The 17,372-nt window shown below is 43.3% G+C and overlaps 1 protein-coding gene across 6 annotated transcripts in view; it reads left to right on the top strand.

Annotated features, from left to right (window-relative positions):
• CLNK (cytokine dependent hematopoietic cell linker) overlaps positions 1-17,372 on the top strand; it is a 203,347-nt gene that overhangs the window by 68,172 nt on the left and 117,803 nt on the right. The window contains exon 3 of one of the 6 annotated variants that reach the window (XM_074395898.1): positions 14,849-14,921. The exons of the other annotated variants lie outside the window; for them this stretch is intronic. The gene's annotated coding sequence lies outside the window, so the exon portion shown is untranslated. The remainder of the gene's footprint in view (positions 1-14,848; positions 14,922-17,372) is intronic. 6 annotated transcript variants of the gene reach the window in all.

Raw genomic sequence — 17,372 nt, 5'->3', positions numbered from 1 at the left:
CCAATTTGCCAGTCTGTGTCTTTTGATTGGGGCATTTAGTCCATTGACATTTAGGGATAGTATTGTTATGTGTGAATTTGATGCTGTCATTTTGATGCTACCTGGCTGTTTTGTTGGTTAGTTGATGCAGATTCTTGATTGTGTTGATGCTTTTTTACCATTTGGTGTGTTTTTGGAGTGGCTGGTACTGGTTGTTCCTTTACATGTGTAGAGCCTCTTTCAGGAGTTCTTGTAGAGCAGGTTTGGTGGTGATGAAATCTCTGAGTGCTTGCTTGTTCACAAAGGATTTTATTTTTCCTTCACTTATGAAGCTTAGTTTGGCTGGATAGGTGATTCTGGGTTGAAAGTTCTTTTCTTTGAGGATGTTGAATATTGGCCCCCAATCTCTTCTGGCTTGTAGGGTTTCTGCTGAGAGATCTGCTGTGAGTCTAATGGGCTTCCCTTTGTGGGTAACCCGACCTTTCTCTCTGGCTGCCCTTAGCATTTTCTCTTTCATTTCAACCCTGGTGAATCTGACAATTATGTGCCTTGGGGTTGCTCTTCTTGAGGAATATCTCTGTGGTGTTCTCTGTATTTCCTGGATTTGAATATTGGTCTGCCTTGCTAGGTTAGGGAAGTTTTCCTGGATAATATTCTGAAGAGTATTTTCCAGCTTGGATTCATTCTCTTCATCACATTCAGGTATACCTATCAGACGTAGATTAGGTCTTTTCACATAGTCCCACATTTCTTGAAGATTTTGTTCATTCCTTTTTGCGCTTTTTTCTCTGTTCTTGCCTTCTCTTTTTATTTCATTGAGTTGATCTTCGACCTCTGATATCCTTTCTTCTGCTTGGTCAATTCGGCTGTTGAAGCTTGTGCATGCTTCACAAAGTTCTCGTGTTGCGTTTTTCAGCTCCATCAATTCATTTATACTCCTCTCTATGCTGTCCATTCTCATCAGCAGTTCGTCCAATCTTTTTTCAAGGTTCCTATTTTCTTTGCGATGGGTTAGAACATGTTCTTTTAGCTCATTGTAGTTTCTTACTACCCACCTTCTGAAGTCTGATTCTGTCATTTCATCACCCTCCTTCTCCATCCGGTCTGGTTCCCTTGCTGGTGAGGAGTTGTGATCCCTTTTAGGAGGAGAGGTGTTCTGGTTTCGGGAGTTTTCATCCTTTTTGCGCTGGGTTCTTCCCATTTTTGTGGGTTTATCCACCTGTTGTCTGTCTCTGTCCCAGGGAGTTGGAGCTTTATGAGTTTCCCTTGCACTACTGCCTTTTTTGATTTTTCTTTCAGGTGGGACCCGCCCAGCTAGCAGCATGCCTAGCCACTGCCTGCCTGCAGGGGCTTTGCTGAGCTGCTGTGGGCTCCGCCCAGCTGCCCTGAGCTCTTCCCTGTAGTCCTTTTTATAAGGGCATAGTTAGAACTGTCTGGGCCATGGTGGCCCCACCTCTGTTATGGTGGACTCTCTCTGTTGTGGCAGGTTGCCTCGGCAACGGCAGCCTGCCTCCATAGCGGTGGAGAGTCTCAGTAATGGCGGAAACCCCTCCCCCACGGAGCCAGACCGTCCCGGTTCAGCTGTACTTGGTTTGAAGGGCTCAACCCAGAGGGTTTCCAATTACTGTTTTTGTTTTGGTTGTTGTTGGGGGTGGAGGGGTGGGACCAACCGAGCCTGATCACCTGGCTCCCTGACTCAGAGTCTTTTCTTTTAAGTTGAACGACCCCACGTTCTGGTCGCTTGTTGAAAAGGCGCCGGGATGTCCCGTGCTGCGACTCACGGAGTCGGCTCGAACTGCGGCGCCGGCTCCTGGCGGATTTTTTGCCTAGGAATCTCCTGGCCTGACTCGCTATTTCAGATGAGTGGGGAACTGTGCCGTCTCAGGGCTCTGCTCGCCAGCTAAGAGGGCTCCCAGACCATTGGCTTTCGTACGGAGAACCGCAGCAACAGGGAGTGGTCACAGCAGCCGCGCGGGCGGAATCAGCCCCGTGGGGGCCAGAACAGCCGCACCGGCTGGGACTGCGATGCTGGCGACCCCTCTGCTTGGGTATCTCCTGGTCTGTGGGCAATAAGAGTTCGTCTGGAAATGCGGCGTCCACTCACCCTCTGCACTTTCACTGGGAGCTGAAGTCCTGAGCTGTTCTTAGGCGGCCATCTTCCCAGCATTCTGGGACATTTCATTTCATTTCAGTACCCCATCCCCACCCACTTCTCCAGATAATTACTAATCTACCTTTGTCTCTACAGATTTGCCTTTTCTGGATTATTTCACATAAATGGAATCATTCAATAGGTGGTCTCTTGTGTCTGGCTTCTTTCACTTATCATAGCATTTTTGAGGTTAGTTGACATAGCATGTGTAACAGTTTATCCATTTTTATTGCCAAATAATATTCCATCGCATGGTTATACATTTTGTCTATCTACTCACCAATTGATGGGCATTTGGGTTGTTTTCCATCTGAGGCTCTTATTGATAATACAGCTAGGAATCTGAATGTGTAAGTCTTTGTGTGGACATACATTTTTATTTCTCTTGGGTGGATATCTAAGAGTGGTATTATTGGTTAACATGGTATATCTGTGTTCAACTTTTTAAGAAACTGTCTCCAGAATCTTGATTCTTTTGCAGAAGCTCATTTCCTCTTTGCTCTCCAACTAAAACACTAGTGATTCAAATGTAAGCAACATACTTCCACACTTCTCCCTACAGCCCAGAATGAAAATCAAAAACAGAAGGAAACAAAGCTGTTTTTTCTCTCCTGATTGCACTCACAGTAGAAAAGTGCAGAGTTCGAACCATAAAATGAGACTGCCAAGGAAGTGATAAACTCTTTTTTCCCTCTTTTTCAGTCTTTTCTGGCTGTATGGTACAAGTAAAACGAAGTAACAGTAGAGATACTGAAAATCAAAACACAAGCTTCAAAAGTCATGTTTGACTCATGAATCACTAACTAAAGCCTTTATTTTTAATGTTCTGAGCAAAGATTAACTATTATTTCATTGCAATTTGATTTACCAGAGAGTTTTGTGCACCTACCAAGTGCCTAGTACAGAAAATGATGGAAGTAGAAATTTCAACTGAATAGGCCAGGCATGGTGGCTCATGCTTGTAATCATAAATCCTAACACTTTGGGAGGCCAAGGCAGGTGGATCACCTGAGGTCAGCAGTTTGAGATCAGCCTGACCAAAATGGAGAAACCCCATCTCTACTAAAAATACAAAATTAGCTGGAGGTGGTGGCATGTGCCTGTAATCCCAGCTACTCAGGTAGCTGGAGGTGGTGGCACGTGCCTGTAATCCCAGCTACTCAGGAGGCTGAAGCAGGAGAATCATTTGAACCTGGGAGGTGGAGGTTACAATGAGCAGAGATCAGCCATTACACTCTAGCCTGCGCAACAAGATCAAAACTCCATCTCAAAAAAAAAAAAAAGAAAAAAAAAAAAGGAAGACAAAAGAAATTTCAAATGAGCAGCTTATAGTCCCACTGGTGAGAAATCCGTACCTTATTATTACATATCACATTGTAGTTCATAATAGGATTTTGGATTTTTTTCTCCCCTTTTGCACACATCAATCCTATTAACAAAGATTCTTTCAGAGGAGAAGAGGAAAAGGAAGATTGAACTTGGAATGGTCCCCAGTTTTACATCTCCAGCTATAAACAATAGATACTGGGGAGTTAAACTTGCAGTACAGCTAAACAAATACTGAAGACATTAGCATATTAGGCAAGGGATAAGGAGGTTCTTTAATTTGTATATGTATGCATTGGGATGGGGAGGGGAGGGAAAAAGGGGGGGAGGGGAGGGAAAAAGGGAGGGAAGGAAGTTCTATGGGATTTCTGTTTCTTTTGTGTTGCTATTCTTGAAAGGATAGTAGCATTAACTTATGTTGTCCACTCACTCTCCCAGTACACCTAAGACACTATTACTGTTCACACTTTAAGATAAGACACATGTGGATCAGAGCAGTAAAATCATTGTTAGGCCAGAGGCCCGGGGTTTCATTCTAGGTGTTCCATGCACCAGCTATTTCTGGCCCCCAAGCTGAGCTCGTTCTACCACGGGATGCTATAAATGGCAATGCTTTAAGGTGGGTTAGCCAGCAATGTTCTGGCAAATTTTCGTACATGTTGAACAACTCTCTAGAAAAAAAAAAAAGTATGCCTATATATATATAAAGTGTGTGTGTATATATATGTGTGTGTGTATATTTACACACACACACAACTTTGTTATAAATGTCACTGGTATAAAAGATGTATAGTACATAATTTACAAATAATAATAAAATATGCAGTACTCCTCATTATAAATTCCGTATAGTCAGTTGCCTCTCATAGAATGATTTCATTGATTTTGGCTGAATGCTTCTATTTTTAGCAAATCTGTGGTTGCAATTGACAAGTGGTTGTAGTTCTAACATCAATATCGGTCTATATTTTCCTTTATAATAATGAGTAAAACAAAAGTGAAACAACAAAGAAATATGAGAACTTCACTTTTTCTTCAGAGATGTGGGCAACTTCTTTGTTGAATCAGATAATAGTTTTCAATACTGGAAGAGCACATCCTGTTTTGTGCTATTCACAGTGTTATAGATATCGACACAGCACACTTAAGTTAAATCTGCTTTATTAACATTTCCTCCATTATCTTCTTAAGTCTAATGTGTCAACAAAGCAATAAACTGACTTGTAGCACGTGCCAATTTCTATAGTGTAAATACTCCCACTGTGGCCAATGTCTGGCTGCAAATATGACTTCACTAAATTGAGAGTGGTGAAGAGCTGAACAGTAGCATATTTCCACCATTCAGATAAAATAGATGTACATAACATCAAGACCATAGATAATAGCAAAATGTGATAAATAATTAGAAAGTGATGCATTTTGTATATTCATTATGTTTGATCTTTTAGTCTAATTTATTCAATTATAATTTTACATAATTTAATGTTTAATGATGACTGTTTAAATACTGGTGTGCAAAATTCCTGAAACTTTAATGCAGAAGTCAGCTGTGCTGGGGAGCATAAGCCAGGTTCAGCACACCACTGATAACCCAATATTGCCTCTGCCCTTCTTCCTCTCCATGCAGGTTTGACATTGAATGCCTCCTTTATTGCTGACTCTCTGTGAAAATGTTTCAGGCTTTCCAGAACACTACCATTGACTAGTTGACCTTAGAAAAGTATTTGACCTCAGAGAGTCATTTCCTTATTTGTAAATCAAGGATGATTGTACCTGCATCACAGCATCACTATAAATATAGGTAAAGTAACCAACCAGTACCATGGCAAGACAGCATACCTACCCAGAAACTATGAACTTGCACCCTCATCTCCCCCTCAAAAGTCCTGGGGTCTATACCTGGAGGAGGTGCATGGAGAACTCCACTGGCCCATCTTTGCTCTTCTTTTTATTTATTTATTTTTATTTTTATTTTTTGAGACAGAGTCTCACTCTTGTTGCCCATGCTGGAGTGCAGTGGTGCGATCTCAGCTCACTGCAACCTCTGCCTTCCAAGTTTAAGGGATTCTCCTTCCTCAGCCTCCCAAGTAGCTAAGATTACAGGCACGTGACACCAAACCTGGCTAATTTTTGTCTTTTTTAGTAGAGATGGAGTTTTGCCATGTTGGCCAGGCTGGTCTTGAACTCCTGACCTCAGGTGATCTGCCCACCTTAGCCTCCCAGAGTGCTGGGATTACAGGTGTGAGCCACCGTGCCCGACCTCTTTCTTGTTTTTTAAGATAGAGTCTCACCCCGTTGCCCAAGCTGGAGTGAAGTGGTACAATCTCAGCTCACTGCCGACCTCCACCTTCTGGATCTAAGTTATTCTCCTGCCTCAGTCACCTGAGTAGCTGGAATTACAAGCATGCACCACCATGCCTGGCTAATTTTTGTATTTTTAGTAGAGATGGGGTTTGGTCATGTTAGCCAGGCTGTCTCGGACACCTGGTCTCAAGTGATCTGCCCTCCTGGGCCTCCCAAAGTGCTGGGATTACAAGTGTGACCTACCATGCTGGGCCCTTCTTTGCTCTTCTAATCTCTGTTTTTAATGCACCCAGAACTGATAGTGACCAGATGGCCTCTGTGATTAGGAGAGTGGGTACTCATAGGAATCAGTCACAACAAGGCTCTTTACGTATTGATTTTTTGATCCTCACAATAGTTCTCTGAAGTGTTCTCATCAACTGTATTGCAGATAAGAGAAATAAATCCCAGAGGGATCACATCAACTTTCTCCAACTTGAATGTGCACACAGATCCAATGGCCTCTTATTACAATACAGATCCCGATTCATTGGGGCTGGGGTGGTTTCTGGGATTCAGCCTGCCTAATCAACCCTTGGGAGATGCTGCTGGTCTAGGGACTACACTTTGACTACCAAGAAATGGGAATGCCCAGGCTGAAAATCAGATATGGGCCATTTAGTCAAGTTCACATCGCACGCTCTTAATGTCCATGATATTCAACCTTCTGGAAAAGCATGAGTCTATGGAGAAGAATTCCTGGAGAAACAAGAGCATCATAAATACCTGTAGAACCAAGGAAGAAAAGCTCTTCCTTAAGGGAACCAGGGGTCTTTGCGGATAAATCTAGCATACCCGGGTCACCTGGCATCTCTGTAATGACAGTGTTTACCATTATTTGAGCCACTCATCAATGTGCTAGTCACCATACACAGACGATGTCCAACATGCCACAGAAATCTCCCACCAGCAGGCTCCGTGCAGACATCTCACCCAGACATCTGCCAGGGGAGGAAAATTTAATCACTAAATTTATTGAAGTTTGAGCCAAAGACTCTCGGAGCCCAAATCATCTAAATTCTTACATTACAGCTGGAGAAATTTCGGTCTGGAGAGGGCAGGCACACCATGAGTCTGAGGTTGCTCTCTCGATCTCCAGTTGGTATGATGGTGGCCACTGAGGGTGGCCTAGGCACTCAGGGCCACTGGTCAGCACCTGGCTCCCTGCTTCCTCTGGAAACCTAAGCACATGCTTCAGGTGGGACAGAACCTGTCCTGCAGGATGTCAGAGACAAAGCCGCAGAGTCAGACAAACTATGCGGGATGGAACAAAGGAAAAGATGCAAAGTTGGAAGACTTGTTCTTTTAATGGCTTCCAACAGAGCAGACATTCAGGAGAGATTAATTCTGGGGGTGAAGTTTCAGCTATTAAGAAGATAATAGCACTCCCCTGCTCCCATCCTGCTCCATCTTCTGCTGGGGTTGCAACAATAGCTTCCCAAAAGGTCTCTCTGTCTCCACTTTATCCTTCAATGACATACCTATTCTCCAGCCAGAAGACAGAGAGATCCTACTGAGTCATAATAGTTATCTTTGTGTTCCTCCGTCTGAGACCCCGACATGGCTTCATAGCCATGGCCCAAGTGCACCGCCTCTCAATGACTATAGACAGGGTCTCCCCACATCTTCCCTGATTCTCCCAAAAGGCTCTTGGACCGTCTTCCCCACGCATCCCTGCACACATTTCATTTCAGCCACGTGGACCTCATTACCTTGATTCAACTACTTAGCCATACGCCTGCCTTTCAGCTTTTCCTGCAGAAACCCCACAGCTGATGTGACCAGTGCCTTTTCCTGTTCTCCTTTCCAGCAAGGCTGACCTTGACCACCCCAAGGAATATTCACACCCACCTGACCACCCCACCCAGCCCTCTGATTCTGGCACCTGCTCTGTGGTCCTTCCAGAGCACCTCGTCACCTGCCAACATGCTATACCCATTCCCGATTCATTCTGTTTACTGTTATTGCCCTTCTCTGTTCCATGGACAGAGATCCTTTTTTGCTTTGCTCCGTAAGAGTTAGGCGCCTTCTTTATTTTGTTCACTGATATATCCTGAGCACTGAGAGTAATTCTTGGCCCACACTGAGCCGTAAGAAAAAATAAATGTGTTGTTGAATACATTTTGGTAAAAATTTCTAGACTAAATACTTATTGAGGACTTGTTCTATTCCAAGCATGGTTGTAAGCATTTTGTATGCATTATCTCACTTAATTCTCAGAATGTTCTCAAGATAGAGCAAAACCTGAACACCCTCAGTGCCAAATGCTGCTATTAAACAGTCCCTGGGGAACACAGATGAGACGAATTGTAATGATTGACTCTGACCCTGGCTTTCTAGGTTTGATTATCTTTTGATAAGTACTTTGAATACTCATGTCACCAGACAACACGATAAGATAGATCTGCGGCACCCAGAGCTCTGCAGCCTGGCAAAGCTACTGTGTACCAAGGGCAGTAGACAAGCCCTGGGGTAAATCTGGGCTTCTAGCTGCTCTCCATTTCCATGAAACCCACCTTGAAACGAAAGAAAGAAAGAGTCTTTGGGTCAGATAGGCCTGATACTGAATGCCATCGGGCATTTACTACTGTGCAGCTGCATACAATAGACTTTGCCTCCCTGGGCTTCTTCTCCCTATCTGTAAAGTAGAAATATGGCTTAACCTGAAGTGTTGTCAACAGGAATAATTGAGAAACAGGGCGGGGTGGGCGGGAGGCTGACACATTCTCAGCATGACACTGTGGAAGTGGTACCTTTCACAGGCCAGTGTCTCCATTGCCTTTTGTTTTGGGGAATGGCTTCAAACTCAAGCTTCTTTCTTGGGACCATGATGTTGGACAGTCCTTACACAAAAGCTCAGTTGTGTCACTTCACACCAATCTGTATGGAACTCTTCCTGTGGGCGGGGGCCCCTTCTAAGAGCTGAGAATATGGAAATACAAAACATGTCTTTTGTTTTCTTTCACTGAGAGATGTGGGCAGCTTTCTTCAGCTCTCTCAACACTCTGCTACTGAGAGGATCAAATGAGATGGGCCTAGCACCAGAAAGCTCGCCGTCAGTGTTGACGTGTGCACCTTTTCACCGTAGACACTGTGGGAATACGGGCTGTGACATGCTGCATTTACCGTTTACAGACAGAGCTCTGGCCAATTGTTCATGATTGCTGCTCTTTGGGGCAGAAGGGGAGCTGTAGGGAGAGTGTGGGGTGTCAGGGACCAGAGCATGAAGGGCCTGTGAGCCATGTTCCAAAGACGGACTGTGACCACAGGCAGCAGGAATGACCGATTTGAGAATGAGGATCCTGGCTGCAACACAGCAAATAAATTGGAGGAAGTGAGAAGTGGAGGGAAGGAAGGGGAGAGAGTGCTGGAGATTCCCAGAGGACAGAAGGCAGGACCCACCCCCAGGAGCCGGCACATCGTCAGACCTCACGCTCTCTTCTCATTTCCCTTCCCTACCCTGTTTTCCCTTCTTTTCTTTGGACCTGCTGGAGTCATAAAGTATAGCAGTAGGAGATGGAGGAAAGGCTATTTTTTCTGGGGGCTCCTTCTCCGGAAGCCCCTCCAGCATTCACGGGAGGCCCCTCCTAGCTTTCCTGCAGAAGAAGCTCCACCACGTCTTTTTTTTTTTTTTTTTGAGACTTAGTCTCCCTCTGTTGCCCAGCCTGGAGTGCAGCCTCCACCTCCCAGGTTCAAAATGATTCTCATGCCTCACTCTACTGAGTAGCTGGGATGACAGGCACCGGCCACCATGCCCAGCTAATTTTTTTTTTTTTTTTTTTTTTTTTTTTTGAGATGGAGTCTTGCTCTGTCACCAGGCTGGAGTGCAGTAGCGCAAACTCAGCTCACTGCAACTTCCGCCTCCTGGGTTCAAGTGATTTCTGTACCTCAGCCTCCCAAGTAGCTGGGATTATAGGCACAAGCCACCATACACAGCTAATTTTTGTATTTTTAGTAGAGACAGGGTTTCACCATGTTGCCCCGGCTGTTCTCAAACTCCTGACCTCAAGTGATTTGCCTGCCTCAGCCTCCAAAAGTGCTGGGATTACAGGCGTGAGCCACCACGCCCGAGCCATTACATCTTTTTCACTTGGCTTTTTATGGGTTGTCTACTTACCAGGTACAAATCAAGTTTTTATTACGCAGTTTTGTGTGTGTGTGTGAGTGTGTGCTGATTTTTTCATGTTGTTTTCTATCACACATCCAGAATCTTCCAGGTATGACCATCTATAAATTAAATCCCACCAGGAACACATCTATGGACCTATAAAAAGAGTAATTCACTGTTGTTATTGTATTTCCTCATTACATACATCGATGGTCTGTTAAAAGCCACATCCCCTGACAGTCAAGACAGAGCAGAATAAAAGGAGAAAGCATTCGAAAAGATGAGCTGTAAGGCCTCTCTGTCTGGGTTCATTTATTTCCTCTTGCTGAATCAAAATTTAAACAAAAAAGAAAAGGGGGCAAAAAGCTTTCATGGGGTTTCTGGAGATCTGGGCATCAAGGATTCGTGATTATTTTCTTGTTTTCTAAATTAGATCAGCTTTTTTCGTCTTTCTCTTTTTCTCTCCTCAAGAAGATTACAAAGAAAAAAAGCACGCATTCGTTTAAAAGGCACATAATGAGGCTTAATTAGAAAACGAATACTTAAGAAGTCAAGGCCAAATAAAAGGGACCCAGATCACCTCAGATGGAGCCAGAAGCTGTAGTGGAACCTTCCCTGTCTCTCAGCATCTGGTCGGCTTGGAGGGATGATTTCACTTCCCAAGGTCTCATTTTTCTCATTTGCAAAATTGGCAGGTTCAAGCAGATGATATGTATTTTTCCATCTAGCTTCATGCTTTAAGATTCTTTGAGACTACAACTCTGGGATGGGAAATGAAGGAACTAAAATCAAATGCCACCCTCCAACTTTGCACCTGCAACCCATAGGCAGTGCTGGTCTATTCTAGGATACTCTGAATCCCTTTTCTGCCTCAGTAAACAAGAATTAGTTATTCCCTTGAGGCTTTCCTGCCTCCAGCAATCTTGGATCTTCTCATGCACAAATATTTCCTCTACTGCTCTTCTGTGTAAGGGTCTTGACAGGTGGTCCCTAATGTCAGGAAACCCAGAGTTTTGGTAGAAGATGTGCCCACAGATGATGACTGTGCAGGTGGCAGTCCCTGAAAACCAAAGTCTGATCCATTTCAATGGAGAACCCAGGGCCTTACTCTGAGTCAGAAGCTACAAGACAGGAATGCAGCCCAAGTGGACTCCAGGGACTGGAAGGAGATCAGAGAATGAGTTACCTCCTGACCAATAAGGAGTTCTGACTAGGTATGAATTCAACAGGCAGCTGTTAGAGCTGAGTGCCAAGGGATAATCGGGCCAGAGCCAGGTAGACTGTCCTGAAACCTGGCAGCCATTCAAACCAGGAGTAAACAAAAGTAGGAGTGTGGGGAAAAGAAAGGCAAGGGGAATGAGAGCACCTTGCTCACTGGCTTGGTTCCCACTCACTTGGCTGTCAGCTTCATGAGTGAAGCATCTATTCTGTCTTGTTGAATGTGACCCATGCCTGTTATGAACTGAATGTTTGTGTCCCTTAAGTTCCTGTGTCAAAATCCCAACCACCAATGATGGTAGTAGGAGGTGGGGCCCTTGAAGCCCTCATGAATGAGTTTAGTACCCTTATAAGAAGAAATATGAGAGAGATTTTTTTTTTTTTGGCCACGTGAGGATACCACAGGGAAACAGCTATCTGCAAATCAGGAAACAGGCTCTCACCACATGCCAGTTGTGAGGGTACCTTGATCTTGTACTTCTCAGCTTACAGAAGTAGGAGGGATAAATATTTGCTATTTAAACCCCCAAGGCTATGGTAATTTGTTATAGCAGCCTGAATTGACTCAGAAAAGGCCTAATACAATACCCAGCCCATAGTGGCTACTTCATGCATATCTGACTTCAGGATAACATTAGGGTTTTCTTCCCAAGTTTAATTCAGTTCAGTAAAGAATTTTTGTCGTTGTTAAGGAGTTGGTTCCCATGACCCAGACACAGAGCCCTTTAGGAATAGTCAGCAAAGATGCAGAAGGAGAGGCACGGGGTTCGGGATGAAGCTGGGGGCTCAGGAAACACAGCTGTTGTTCACTAAAGAGAAAACAAGCATCATTCTAGTCCACAGAGGAAACATGTTATACTCGCCTAGATAGATTTCTGAAAGATGATTGGAAAGGATGGCATCTGTGCTGGTACCAGAAGACCAAGGAGAACTGGAAGATGTAGAAGAGGGAGAAGAGGAGGCAAAGGGAGGGAATGGGCCCAGCAGGCCAAGGAAACTGCATGAGCAAAGTACGTCTCAACTTGCTATATTTCAGCTGAGCGAGAAGTCCAGTATGCTTGGACTATAGGTTGCAAAACAAAACTGAAAAGTTGAAATGATTACGAAGATAAAATTGGAAAAGATCTTTGAGTGGAAAGGGATTCGTATCAAGGAGATCAATGAAGGAATTCTTGCAGGGGTCCAGGAGAAATATCAAGAGGCTTTGGTAAGCACAGGACACTCCAAGTTCTCATGTCATGTTACATATGTACATCTCTCAGAGTACATGGAGTTTTCAGGACTCTTCTACTAGACTTGCAGCTGCTAATGATTCAGGACTCCTTTTCCTCTCTGTTTAACACAGAGACAGAAAAGTGCTTAGGATATATTTGATTATCCACCATGGAAAACATCAAATAGCCTCACTCTCTGATTTGACAGAAGCATTAACCAGGGCTTATAGTTATGAATGGTTAGTGGTTTAGTTGAGTGACACAATGAGTTGATAAAATAGTTAGGGCTTGGCTGGGCACCATGGCTCATGCCTATAATCCCAGCACTTTGGGAGGCCGAAGAGGGTGGATCATGAGGTCAGAAGTTCGAGACCAGCCTGGCCACTATGGTGAAACCTCAACTCTACTAAAAATACAAAAAATTAGCTGGGTGTGGTGGCATGAACCTGTAGTCCCAGCTACTCTGGAGGCTGAGGCAGGAGAATTGCTTGAACCCAGGAGGTGGAGGTTGCAGTGAGCTGAGATCACCTACTGCACTCCAGCCTGGGCAACAGAGCAAGACTCTGTCACAAAAAAAAAAAAAAAAAAAAAAAAAAAAAAAAAAAAAAAAAAAAAAAAAAAACACCAGGGCTCAAACCTGAATCACACAGCCAAGCTCTCAGTTCCATTCAGCTGGCTGCCCCTGGACTCATTGTCCAGGATTGTGGCTGAAAGTGAAAACTCCACAAACGGGAGGCACTGACAAGATGTATAGGACTCTCTGAGCAAGCTCCCTAACGCTGCAGCTGCTTCTGAATAGAAGTTTGTCTTATATTTGAGCCATTTCCACAACTTTGTCCTACAGACATATTGCCATGCAGTACAGAAACAGCCTCCAAATTCAGTGGGTTGTGCTTTCTCGCATGCAGATGCACAAGGAGATACAGTACTTTATAGGATTCCAATGTCTGAGCAGGGTTTGCAATCATGCCTTATCATCAGTGTCTGCTTCCCAGCAAATGAAGCTTCCTGCTAGATAGCAAGGCACAGGTTCATTGCAACAACCCAGATCAGGAGAGAGCTTGTACTATGGCCAAATGATAGATAACAAGGCCCACTGTGTCTTTACTGGCAGCTCAAACTCCGCTATGACTCAGCTGGGGGAGAGCAAGCATGCCACAGCAGGGCAACAGCAACCCGTTAGGAACCTCCCACCGGTCCTTGTTCTTTTTAGCAGAAACCAGATCAGAGCTTTGCTCAACTCTTGTGAGATCCATCAGTACAGAAACTCTTATGGATGTACCTTTTCCCCCATTCCTCAGACACCCAGTGTTGCCTAGAATGGACAACCGATTATCAATAGTGTCTGTTCACTGAAGTGACAGGTTTTAAACCAAGATATGACTAACTATAGGACCCAACTGGCTAGAGCTCTGAGCCTTGGTTTTCTCCTCTGTAAAATCGGGACAATATGTGTATCTGATTTAAGAGATTGTGAGGATTAAATCAGCTCACCCAGGACCGTAGCTGCAACAACCGAGGTGCTTACTACCTGTTAAAGATGTTTTTTCTCTTCTATCTGTCTAGAGGCAATTCCCGATGAATACATCTTTATGATGTGTATTAGTCAGAGCTCTATAGATAAACAGAATCAACCGTGTGTATATATAGTCATGCACCACATAACATTTAGGTGAATGATGGGCCTCATATATGATAGTGACCCCATGAGATCATAATGGAGCTGCAAACTTCCTGTCACCTAGTGATGTTGCAGCTGCTATAACACTGTAATGCAACACATTACTCACACGTTTGTGATGATGATGATGATGGTATAAATGAGACTGTGCTGCCAGCCTATAAAAGCATAGCACATACAATTACATAAAGTACACAATACTTAGTAACAGTAATGCCTATGTTACTGGTTTATGCATTTATTAGCCTATACTTTTTATTGTTATTTTAGAGTATGCTTCTTTCGAGTGTGTGTGTGTGTGTGTGTATATATATATATATATATATATATATATATATATATATATTTTAAAAGTTAACTGTAAAACAGCCTCAGGCAGTTTCTTGAGGAGGGATTCCAGAAGAAGGCATTGTTATCACAGGAGATGGCAATTCCATGTGTGTCATTGCCTTGAAGACATTCCAATGGGACACGGTGTTGGGACGGCAGGCAGTGTGGTGTTGACCCTGACCCCATGCAGGCCATGCTAATGTCTGTGTGTCTTAATTTCTTAACTCCTTAACAAAAATGTTTAAAAAATAATAAAAATTTTGAAAGTTTAAAATTAAATGTTTACAGAATAAGTAAATAACAAATATCTTAGTACAGCTATACAATATATTTTTGTTGTGTTATTATAAAAGTCAACATTTTAAAAATTGAAACATTAATAGAGTACAAAAGTTAGAGTAAGCTAAGTTTAAATAAAAAATATTTTTAAAATAAATTTAGGGTATCCTAATATACAGAGTTTCTAAAGTTGACAGTAGTGTACATTCATGCCCTAGGCCTCCACGTTCATTCACCACTCACTCACTGACTTACGCAGAGCAAATTCCAGTTCCACAAGCTTCATTCATGGTAAGTGCCTTATATTTACCATGTGTACCATTTCTTATCTTTTTTTATTTATTTTTACTGTACATTCCTATTTTTAGATATCTGTAGATATACAAGTACCATTGTGTTACAATCGCTTACAGTATTCAGTAATATGCTTTTTGGGTTTGCAGTCTAGTAACAATAGGCTATACCATATCACCTGGGTGTGTAGTAGGTTGCACCATCTAGGTTTGTATAAGTACACTCCATGATGTTCATACAAGGACACATTTCCCAGATTCCCATCATTAAGTGAGACAGAGACAGCGCAAGAGAGATTTATTGTCTTGCAAGATTCTGGGAACTTGCAAGTTTGAAATCTGTAGGGCAGGCTGGCAGGTGAGAGATTCGGCTAAGAGTTGATGTTGTCATCTTAAAACTAAATTCCACAGGGCAATAGGCTGGAAGCTCAGGCAGGGTTTTTATGTTACAGTCTTGAGGCATAATTTCTTCTTGTTCAGGAAACCCTAGATTTTGCTATTAAGGCCTTCAATTGATTGGATGAGCCCCCCACCCGCTCACCATTATGAAGGATCATCTGCTTTAGTCAAAATTTACTGATTTAAATGTTAATCACATCTAAGAAATAGCTTCACAGCAATGTCTAGACTGGTGTTTGAACAAACAATTGGGCACCATTGCCTAGCCAAGTTGACACACAAAATTAACCATCACACCATGCAACTGCAAAGGCAGTGAATAGGTGACGAGTAGTTATTAAAACATCTCATTGGCAGAAATTCATTATTGGATGATCCTCTCAAGTTCCTCCATGAAGGGTTACAAGCTCAAATTTTCAAGGGGCAGTCTGCAAATTAAAAACATGAGATAATAGGGAATGAATGGTGGGGCTTCATGAACTCGAAAGAATAGACCCTATGTACATATATTTAAACTTTAAAAAAAGCTGTGACAAGAAGGTTTTTTGCACTCTGTGCTTTTGCCAGGATGGACGGTGATTGGCATCTATACCATGGTGCATCCCGACCCTGGAACCTCACTTAGTTGCTCAAAGAGAGTGCTTAAAATCTCCTAGGTTTAGAAGAAGCGTGTGCAGGAATATGCAATTTGAAACAAGTTTACACCTAGCACCCTTACAGCTTGGAGACCACATGGAATGAAGAAAATGGACATCCATCACTTGGCTACAGTTCTAGAACTGCAGCTTTGCCTCTCTATTATTGAATAAGCCACATTTCTTACCTGGCTGAAATATCTTAATTACCAACTGCTCTTCTTGATGCTACTGGTTGTTCAACTATGATATTCTTTAGTCATTTGGGGTAAGAATTGGGCCCTAGAGAATAAATCTGATCATGAACACGTAATCAATACATGAGGAAGGTACTATACCCCACTCTTCCCCATGTGCACAATGGGAATCAGATTAACTGCATAGCTTGCTCAGTTGGCAAAGCTGCATTCATATCCATTTTACTCACTCCCAGGGGACACCTGCCTTCAGGATTACTCCTGCCTTTAGCTCATCCTTTCTCCTTCTGATCCTCTTTTACTGAAAATATAGCCAAAGCCCATCTTGGCTTCTTTGCATCCTCAAACTCACTAAAGAAAAGAGTCAGAATCCAAGATGATCCTGTACTACATTCTGTGAGTCTCCATCTAGGTTTCCCCCTCAACCTTCTTTGGGAATTGCCTTGGCTGAGCAGGGTTGCCTGACCTGGAGCAGCCCACACCCACTGACTGGGCACCCAGTGGTGCATAGACCTGGCCTTCCCACCCCAATGTGGGACACTCAGAAGAGTCCTCATTCCCTGTAGGGGCCACTGAGGCCTCTGTTGCAACTGCGTCATGGCCCATTTTTCCCTTTGCCCAGTCCTGCCTCTTTCTCTTCCCCAGAGGGGCTGGTACCAAGAGCACTCCCTAAAACACTTTCTGCATGGTCACCTCTGTCTCAGAGTCTGCTTCCTCAGGAGCCAAACCTGTGGCAGTTTCTGAAGAGATGAAACATGTGATAAAGAAATTCAGCAGGATAGGGATAGAATAGGACTGGCCTCATAGGATCGTTCTGAGGATTAAATGGATTCATATGTGGTGAAATACCAAAGAGGACCAGTTATGTGAAAATCTTATATAAGTTTCTTGCAGCTCTGATTTCATTATAATGACAGTCTTATACCTTATTATTCCTCATGATGTTTGTATCAAAAATCCAACTGTAGAAGACCCTGAAAGAGAACTGTGGCTTAAGAGTAATTTTAGTGTTTTTTCAGCAGCCTGCAAGCTCACTGTGAGTGTATAGAATGAGAAGCTTCTGGAAAAATCAGAACTTAAGCTAAAAGTCCATTGAGAGAAGTGTAGTTTCATAACAGAAGAAACGGCATCCTTTCTGGGCTGGTCAGCCTGCACCTGCTATATTGGGTGTAGCTGGGAGCATCTCACTGTATAGATGAGAAATTAGAGGAGAATGAC

Source organism: Saimiri boliviensis, chromosome 3 (assembly GCF_048565385.1).
Source record: "Saimiri boliviensis isolate mSaiBol1 chromosome 3, mSaiBol1.pri, whole genome shotgun sequence".
Taxonomy (NCBI): Eukaryota; Metazoa; Chordata; class Mammalia; order Primates; family Cebidae; genus Saimiri; species Saimiri boliviensis.
This window is presented reverse-complemented; position numbering and strand designations above follow the sequence as displayed.